The sequence below is a fragment of the Cavia porcellus genome, unplaced genomic scaffold (genome assembly GCF_034190915.1).
Source record: "Cavia porcellus strain 051 isolate PalLab524CR breed Dunkin Hartley unplaced genomic scaffold, mCavPor4.1 scaffold_8, whole genome shotgun sequence".
NCBI lineage: Eukaryota > Metazoa > Chordata > Mammalia > Rodentia > Caviidae > Cavia > Cavia porcellus.
In genome coordinates, this window is record NW_026947491.1 from 40,823,727 (window position 1) to 40,832,412 (window position 8,686).

The following is an 8,686-nucleotide window of genomic DNA, read 5'->3' on the forward strand; positions in this document are numbered from 1 at the left end:
ATGCCCAAAGTTCTAACTACTGAGGAGGCTGAATCAGGAAGATCACTTTAGCCCAAGAGTTTGTTTGTGCCCGGGATCAAACTCATGACTTCACATTTGCCAAGCAGGCACTTACACCACTGAGCCAAACCCCTGGCCCCAAGCCCAAGAGTTTAAGGTCAGCCTAGGCAACACAGTGAGACACCTGCCTTAAAAAAAAACAAAACAAAAGAAACTTCTCAACCTGAGCAAAGTCATCTAAGAAAACCCACAGTTAACATCTTATGTTCATCAAGTGATGAATAGATAGACAAAATATTCTGTATCGCTACAGTTGAATGTATTCTACAACAACAGGGATTGAAATACTGATAAATGTTACATAGTTTAACCTCAAATTACTGTACTAACTGAAAAAACCTAGACAAAAGACTATATGTGTATATGTATATATATATTTTTTAAATCAGAAAGAAACAAATGACAACAAAAACCCAAAACAATAGTGATATAAGATTTCAAGACAACATGAAGGAATTTAATAATGGTTATTATTTTACATACTGTTGCCTTCTAAAGAGTTGCTCAAGCTGGGCATGGTGGTGCACACCTGTAATCCCACACTCAGGAGGCTGAGGCAGGAGGATCTTTGTGAATTTGAGACCAGTCTGGGCTACAAAATGAGCTCAAGGCTTTCCTGAATCACATAGTGAGACTCTAGCTTAAAAAAGACAAAAAAGAAAAACAGAAGAGTTGCTCAGGCTGGTCCGAAGGTAGTGAGTTATCTCAATTGATGGTTCACAGTCAGTACAGATTGAACTCCTTGTTCTACTCATTCCCCCCTTCTCACTACTGCACTTGACTAGTCTTAAAAAAAAAAAAAAAAGTTGCTCAGCTTGCCAGATATGGGAATGCAAAACTGATCGAACAATATGAGCACTATTCCTTTCCTTAGACTAACAGAATTAGTAGCATAATTACAAAGGACTATATATTATATAATTCTATTTATATGAATTCTCAAAAAAGGGATAATTTATAGAGACAGCAAGCAGCTCACTGGCTGTCTACATAGAGGTGGCTATGCTGGGCTCGAATGGCCACTAGGGCCTGGCTGGGAAGGAAGGGCCTGATGGCAGCCATCCTGGAGACAAGCCACCACAGGAGGAAAGCATTCAGGAGGTTTTCAGCCAGGGTCGTCTGGCAGCTGTACTAGGATGGACAGTGCAAAGGCTGGTGGAGGGGAAGGGGCAGGGACTGTGGCACTGGTTACAGATGGTTACAGTGGAGAGAGTGAAAGTGGTCCTGCTACAGATATATTTATTATTATTATTATTATCTGAGGTGGGCTCTTGCTGCTGGTTTTGAACTCCTGAGCTCAAGTGATCCTCCTTTGTAAGCTTTCCACATAGCTCCAACTTCAGCATGTGCCATTGAAGCTGCGGTGTGTGCCACTGCGCCTGCTCAGCTGTGTTTAAAAGGTAGAATCAACAGTATTTGTTTTTTAGGCTGACAGGAGAAGGACAGAAAAAAAAAGAGTCAACTACGACTGCAAGGTTTGGGGTTCAGTGTGCCAGAAAATGGAGTTGCCACTTAACAGAAATGAGAAAAGGGAGGAGGAACTTGTTAGGGCAGAAAGATTCTGAGCTTAGGGCGAGACACCAACTAGATAATCAAGCAGAGAAGGACCACCGGCCATTAGCTATGCGGGTCTAGAAATCTGGAAAGCACTGTGGGCTGGAAACACGGGTACACAATGCATGGAGAAAATATCAAGCAGGAGATTGGACGAGGTCAGCAAAGAATGGCCATGGTGGGATGGGATGAGAAGTCATTAGGGTTGGAGAACCTATAGAGAAAACAATAATGGCTGAGCAGCAAGGAAGGAAAGCAGTCGAGTCCTGCACACGGGGAGGAAGGAGCTTCAAGGACATGCTTCACAGGGATCATCCGCAGTGTCAAATGGCGCTGAGCTCCGAGAACCGACATGGCCTTGGTGACGTGGAGGCCATCGACAACCTGGGCAAAGCAGTAGCCGAGGACAGGGAGCCTGGTCACAGTGGGTTTAAGCGTATGGGGAGTGATGTGGAGGTGGCAGTTGGAGAGAATCCCCTCCAGGAGATGCTTCATAAAGGACAGGGTAGAAAGGGGAGAGCAGCCACAGGGGCAGGTGAAGTCAAGATAGGGTATTTCCTTTTAGAGACAGAAGGGCGTTTCTTCATGCTGAGGGACAAAAATAGCAAATTGGCTGGGGGGTGGGGAATAACGATGTAGGAGACAGAAAAAATAATAACCAGAAAATATTCTCAAGAGGAAAGGTTAGCCTTAAATAACAGCACGTACATTTCAGTAGCTGGCAAACAGCCATAGTGTTATGGGAGCAGCCACAAATGGGTGGCACCTTAAGGAAACCATTCTAAATTGGGAACGAGGCAGACAGAATTACAAGGTAGGTGCCTTTTCAGTACAGAGCTGTGCTGTGTCCCAGACCCCCGACAGTCTTTCCAGGGCCAGGTAACTTTGTCTGACTGCATTGCTTTGGATGCTGTTCCTTCTAGTACTATATTGCTTCTTATCGAAGAGAAACACAAATAAATATGGAATATCCAACCTCACAGATTGACTTTTGCCTTGTAAGGCATTAGCAACTTTTGTATCAAAGCTAGAAATGTTTTTTAATATAAGTACCTTTTCTGATGAAATATATGAATTTCTGTTCTGAAAAACAAGCTTTTGTGGCCAGGTGTGGTGGCACACTTCTATAACTCCAGCATCACTCAGGAGGCTGAAGCAGGAGGATCTCTGTGAGTTTGAGGCCAGCCTTGGCTACGTAGTAAGTTCAGGGTCAGTCTGAACTACATAGTGACACTCTTTCTCAAAAGTAACACAAAACAAAACGGACAAACTTTTGCCAGATGTCGTGGACAAGGCTGTAACCCCAGCAGGCAGAAGGCTGAGACAGAAGGATCACAGTGAGTTCAAGGCCAGCCTGAACTACATACAAGACTTAGTAGCTGGGGTTTTTGGATATTCTTTTCTTTTTTCAAATCCATTTTATTTCAAAGAGAAAAAACAAAATGTCAAAAAACATCAATCATGGCAATGATGGTACATACATTGCACATTGTCATTCCAAATCAGTCACCCAGAGCACAAGACATCTGCATTCAATTGTCTGAACAATACCATCATAAATCTTTCTCTTCAATGAACTCAGAGAAATCAGTAGTATAACTATTTTAACTATCTTTTTATATACATAGACATATATTATTTCTTTCAGCTTTTCACACTAGTGAGACAATAAATGTTTATACTTGTGTGTTTGATTTATTTCACTTATGAGTATGGTCTCAAGTTTCATCCATTTACCTATAAAAGTCTGAAGCTTATCCTTCTTTATGACTGAGTAGCACTCCATTGTATAAAAAATACCACATCTTTTTTATCCATTCTTCAGTCAGTTGGGCATTTGGGTTGTTTCCAGGATTTGGCTATTACAAATTGTGCTGCTATAAACATGGGTGCATATATATTGTTGTGGTGTGATGTTTTTAATTCTTTTGGGAAGATACCAAGAAGGTGAATAGCTGGGCCACATGAGAACTCTAGTCCTAGGTTTTTGAGAAAATTCCACACTGATTTCCACAGTGGTTGCATCAGTCTGCAGTCCCACCAACAGTGGAGAAGGGTTCCTTTTTCCCCACAGCCTTGCCAACATTTGTTACTGCTTGATTTCTTGATAATAGACATCCTTTCCAGGGTGAAGCGCAACCTCAGTGTTATTTTAATTTACATCTCTTGAATGATCAGTGATCTTGAACATTTTTTCATATATTTATTTGCTGTTCATATTTCTTCATCTGAGAAGTGTGTATTCATCTCAGATGCCCATTTTTGGATTGGGTCTTTAAATCTGAGAGGACTGATGTTTTTGAGTTCTTTATATGTTCTTGATAATAATCCTCTGTCTGAGGAACAGCTGGCAGACATTTTCCCCTAAGTTTTGTGTTGTCTCTTCACTCTGTTGGTGGTTCCTCTTGCTGTGCAAATGATTTTCAACAGGAAAAGTTCCCAGTTGTTGACTCTTTGTGCTAGTTCCTGTGCAATTGGGGTTTTGTTCATAAAGTCTTTGCCTACACCAGTGTCTTTAAGAGTTTTACCCACTCCATTTCCAGAAGATTTAATGTTTCTGTTTTAATATTTAGATCCTTGATCCATTTTAAATTTAGCTTAGTGCATGGTGAAAGATATGGGTCCAACTTTAATCTCTGGCATATGCAGAGCCAGTTTTTCCAGCACCATTTATTAAAGAGGCTCTTTCTTCCAGTGAATGTATTTGGCATCTTTGTCAAAGATAAGGTGGCTCAGTGTATCTGCAGTTGTTGCTGCATCTTCTGATCTGTTCCATTGATCTTCAAGTCTGTTTCCTTTTGCCAGTACCACATTGTTTTTATCACAGTAGCTTTACAGTATAATTTCAAGTCAGGGATTGTGATGCCCCCTGTCTTGTCTTTTGCCCAGGATTGCCTTTGTTATTCTAGGTCTCTTCTGGTTCCAGATGAATTTTAGGATTGTTTTCTTTCATGCTGTGAGATGTGCTATTGGAATTTTGATTGGGATTGCACTGAATCTGTGTAGCAGTTTTGAAAGTATGGCCATTTGCACTATATTGGTTCTTCCTGCGAAGAGCAAATCTCTCCTTTTTTATTTTTATTTTTTTATTTTATTTTATTTTTTTGAGACAGGATCTTGTTATGCAGTTCAGGCTGGCCTTGAGCTCACTTTGTAGGCCAGGCTGGTCTCAAATTCACAATGATCCTCCTGCCTCAGCCTCCTGAGTGCTTGGTCTGTTTTCTAATATCCTCTTCAATATCCTGTTTCAGAGTATTGTAGTTTTCAATGTAGAGATCTTTTACATCTTTTGTTAGACTGATTCCTAGGTATTTCATTTTTTTGGATGCTATTGTGAAAGGTGTTGTTTCCCGGATGTCTCTCAGTGAGTTTGTTAAGCAGGAAGGCTATTGATTTTTGAGTGTTGACTTGGGATATTCTCCTCTGATTGCTTTTATTTTCTTAGTGAATGAAAATGCAAAACATGAGCTGAAACAGGCAGAAGGTTTGGGGGGAGTCGAGATGTAGTACAAATACATAAAAATAACTTCTAGGTGCAGAAAGCATAAGGATATCAAGAGAAATATACCATCTGCATAAATACCTAGCAACATAAGACCCCCTGGAGGTTGGTAGTCATGAATTTTAAATAGATCTGTCAACATGCAACAGCAATGCCCTCAGGCATGGGGAGAGAGGGTTAGATTTAATCAGTTTGGTGGTTTTGCTAGCTACAGAGCAAGGGAATTGCAGGCCCACGCCAGAGAATTGCACAAGGGCTGGAGGACAGCAGAGAGGTGGCGAATCAGTGGTTTGCAGGCCCCAGTTAAATGGAGGGTTGTGGATATTTGTTTTGGAGCTAGAAAAAACCAGAGGTGGAAGTTGGATACTTAAAATGGAAATTGCGAGAGGACAGGCAAGTTGAGGATTACTTGAGCTAAGAAGTGATTGGAAGAAGGAAATAAGTCCCGAGTGTGAGTAAAAGAAAGAGATACAGGTCCTGACGCTAGCGTTAAGTACTAATTTGTTTAAAGAGTGAAGGGTCAAACCGTAAGGCTCCATCCAGCCCTGACTCTCCCAGCCCCCAGCCTGCCTGCCAGCAAAAGCGGAAACTCAGCTCAGTACTGAAGTTGTGATCAGGAAGCACAGGAAAGAAGCAAAGACAGGACAAGGAATTCTGTAGTTCGGAGATAGGACATCTGGAGACACCCAAAAATTTAGATCAGACACCTCGAGGACTTTGCCTACTGAGATGAGATACAGGACTGTTAGAAAACTTTAACTACAGATGTGTATTAAATCCTTCCTCCTGACTTCTTTCCACGCATGTAAAAGGGACACACTTCTCTGTGTTTGGGGCAGATAGCTTGGTCACTCTCTGCTTACCTGCACTCAGATATTAAATGTATGCTTTTGTTATCAGAAAGCCTGTCAAATGGCCTCTTGCTCTGTGTTCTTAGACAAGCAAGTCAGTTAATGAAAGAAGCAAGATTCCAGACACTGAACAGGCGTACACTTGATCTAAGCCAAAAGGCTGAGAACGGATTGTGAACAAGAATGAAACAAACGTAGGGCACAAGTTGATAGCATTGGAATTTAAACTGGAGGGGATGTGCTGATGAGAAAAGGGGGAGAGAAAAATCAGAAACAAGCCCTTTTTTTGTGGATAGGTTCAAAGCTGTTAGACAGCAGGTTAGACCCTTTAATCCTCTCACTAAATTAGGAATCCAGGTTATTTACTAGAAGGGAACAGGTAGGTGTAGGTAGATTAGGAGCTGGAAGAGTGTGGGAAAGACTGAGAGTAGCTGTTATATCTTGGGTAATGAGGAGCACTTGCTGGATGTCCTATGTCTAATTCAGTTCAGACACTAACTACTCATGAATTGGCATAGACCCCACAGGTAAGGTCTCAGGCCCATATGACCGCCCCTACAAGCACTGATACCTACACTTCTGTGTGACTTGGCTATACAGTAAATCAGGCGTTCTCTAAACTTACTCCTCGAGTTTAACAGATTGCTGTCAGGACCCACAGAACTCAAAGAAACACTCTACCCTTGTTACTCGCTCAGCGCACCATGTGGATCTGCTTTCCTTAGGCTTCCATAACAGTGTACTTGGTGTTGGGGCCTTGGGCCTGCAGGCCATGAAGCCCCTTTGGGCACTGGAGCAAACTGGCACCAAGGAGACAAGTTTCAGAGCTTGTTAGGGGACCTATATTCCAGGTTAATGTGGGGGATTTTGTTCTGTTTTGTTTTTCCTCTCTCTCTCTGAAACAACTTTGGTTTACAATCAGTTATTTCATTCAGAATAAAGTAGGAGAGCAAGCCAGGCATGGTGACACATGCTTATAGTCCCAGTACCACGGGAGTTTGAGATGGAAAAATTGCAAGTTCAAGCCCAGCCTGGGCAGCTTAGTGACTTAGCAAGATCCTGTCACAAAATGAAATAAATAAATAAGCTGGGAGTGTAGCTCAGTGTGAAGGCCTTGGGTTCAATCTCCAGCTCATTCTTCAGCTTACCTACTGCAGGACACAGTATCCTACGCCAACAGCTGAGAGGAGGAGAGGTTTATCTGGCTCTGTTTCAGTCCACACGGTCAGGGGCTCCAAGGCAGAAACATCATAGTGGAAAGGCATGGAGGGGCATGAAAGGCATGGAGGAGGGAACCAGAGCAGGAAAACAGCACGAGAGCAGGAAAACAAGGAGCCGGGAACCATAACAGCACCAAGGCAGAGACTCCCCAGCCATGCAGAGGCACCAGGAGCATGCTCGGCTAACCTGCTACTAGTAGGAGAGAGAAAGAAACAGAGAAAGAAGAAGGAGACAGAGAAGGAGAGAGGGAGAAGGAAAGAGAGCAGGAAGGAAGGACAGGGAAAGAGGGAAGGAGAAAAGGAGGGAAGAATTGAGGGAGACAGGAAAAAGAGCAACCTGGATTTCAAATTGGTTTCTTTGTTTTGAACACAAAGAAAATTTTTCCCACAGAATGAGAGCTGGGTTCTGTCCCTTGGGCTCTGAATAAATAAACGGCGCTGCTGAGGGAACAGATTAAGTTGATTTTTGTAGTTACCGGCTGTTCCACATCAACTATTTACAAGGTCAGTGGGGACCACAATTTTCCAAACAGAGAGCTGTAATTTGAAACAAGGAAACCTTGCTCTCCTAGAAAAATGCAAAGACCTTTCAGGATTTCTAGGTGACTTTTATTCCTGAATCTACTGGAACAAAATATGCTGGAGGATAAACAAGAGTACGTGGAATAGAGGATCAAATTATCAAAAACTATAAAAATAAAGGCCTCTGAGCACAGGCCTGCTAGAACTCCACCTACCTCCTTCCTTCAGTACAACTCCAAGGAACTGGGGGGCCATTCAGATTTGAGTGACTCAAGAAAAACACACATAATTAAAGTTCTAGACACAAAAGTGGTTCTACACTAAAGTTTCTGGAGAGGACTGTGCTTCTGAGATGAAAACCTTAACGCCAGCCTCTTGAGGGAAGGGTGGAAATTCCTGAGAAGACCAGGCTAAAAGCAGCATGGACCAGTGTGTGACCTCAGGTCAACTGTTTAATCCCCAAATATCAGTTTCTCCTTATAGACACACCAACAGTTTCTACCTTATAAGGTTCTCATAAAGAACAAAATCAGTTAGGAACCAGGGATATAGCTCAGCAGCACAGTGCCTGCCTGGAAAGCACAAGATCCTGTATTTGATTCCTGGTACAAAAAGAAAGAGAGAAAGAAAGAGTATCAAGTCTTTCAAAGAAAGCAGCTGAATAGATACTCCTGAATCTGTGAATAAGCAATAGTTCTTGGTAACCCAATATAGCCAGTTATGATGGCACCCACCTGTAACTGTAGCTGCTCTGAAGGCTGAGCACAGGTGGGTTGCAAGTTTAAGGCTGACCTGAGCAATTTACTGAGACGCTGTCTGAGAATAAAATCTTTAAAAGGTTGGAATGTAGTTCAGTAATAAAATATTCCTGGGTCTGATCAGCACCACGTAAAGAAAAAACATGCAAATTCCTCAGTCTGGAGATGAAAAATGTGGTGATTCTAGTACTAGTGATAGAAGTGCTGAGGGTGGGGGTG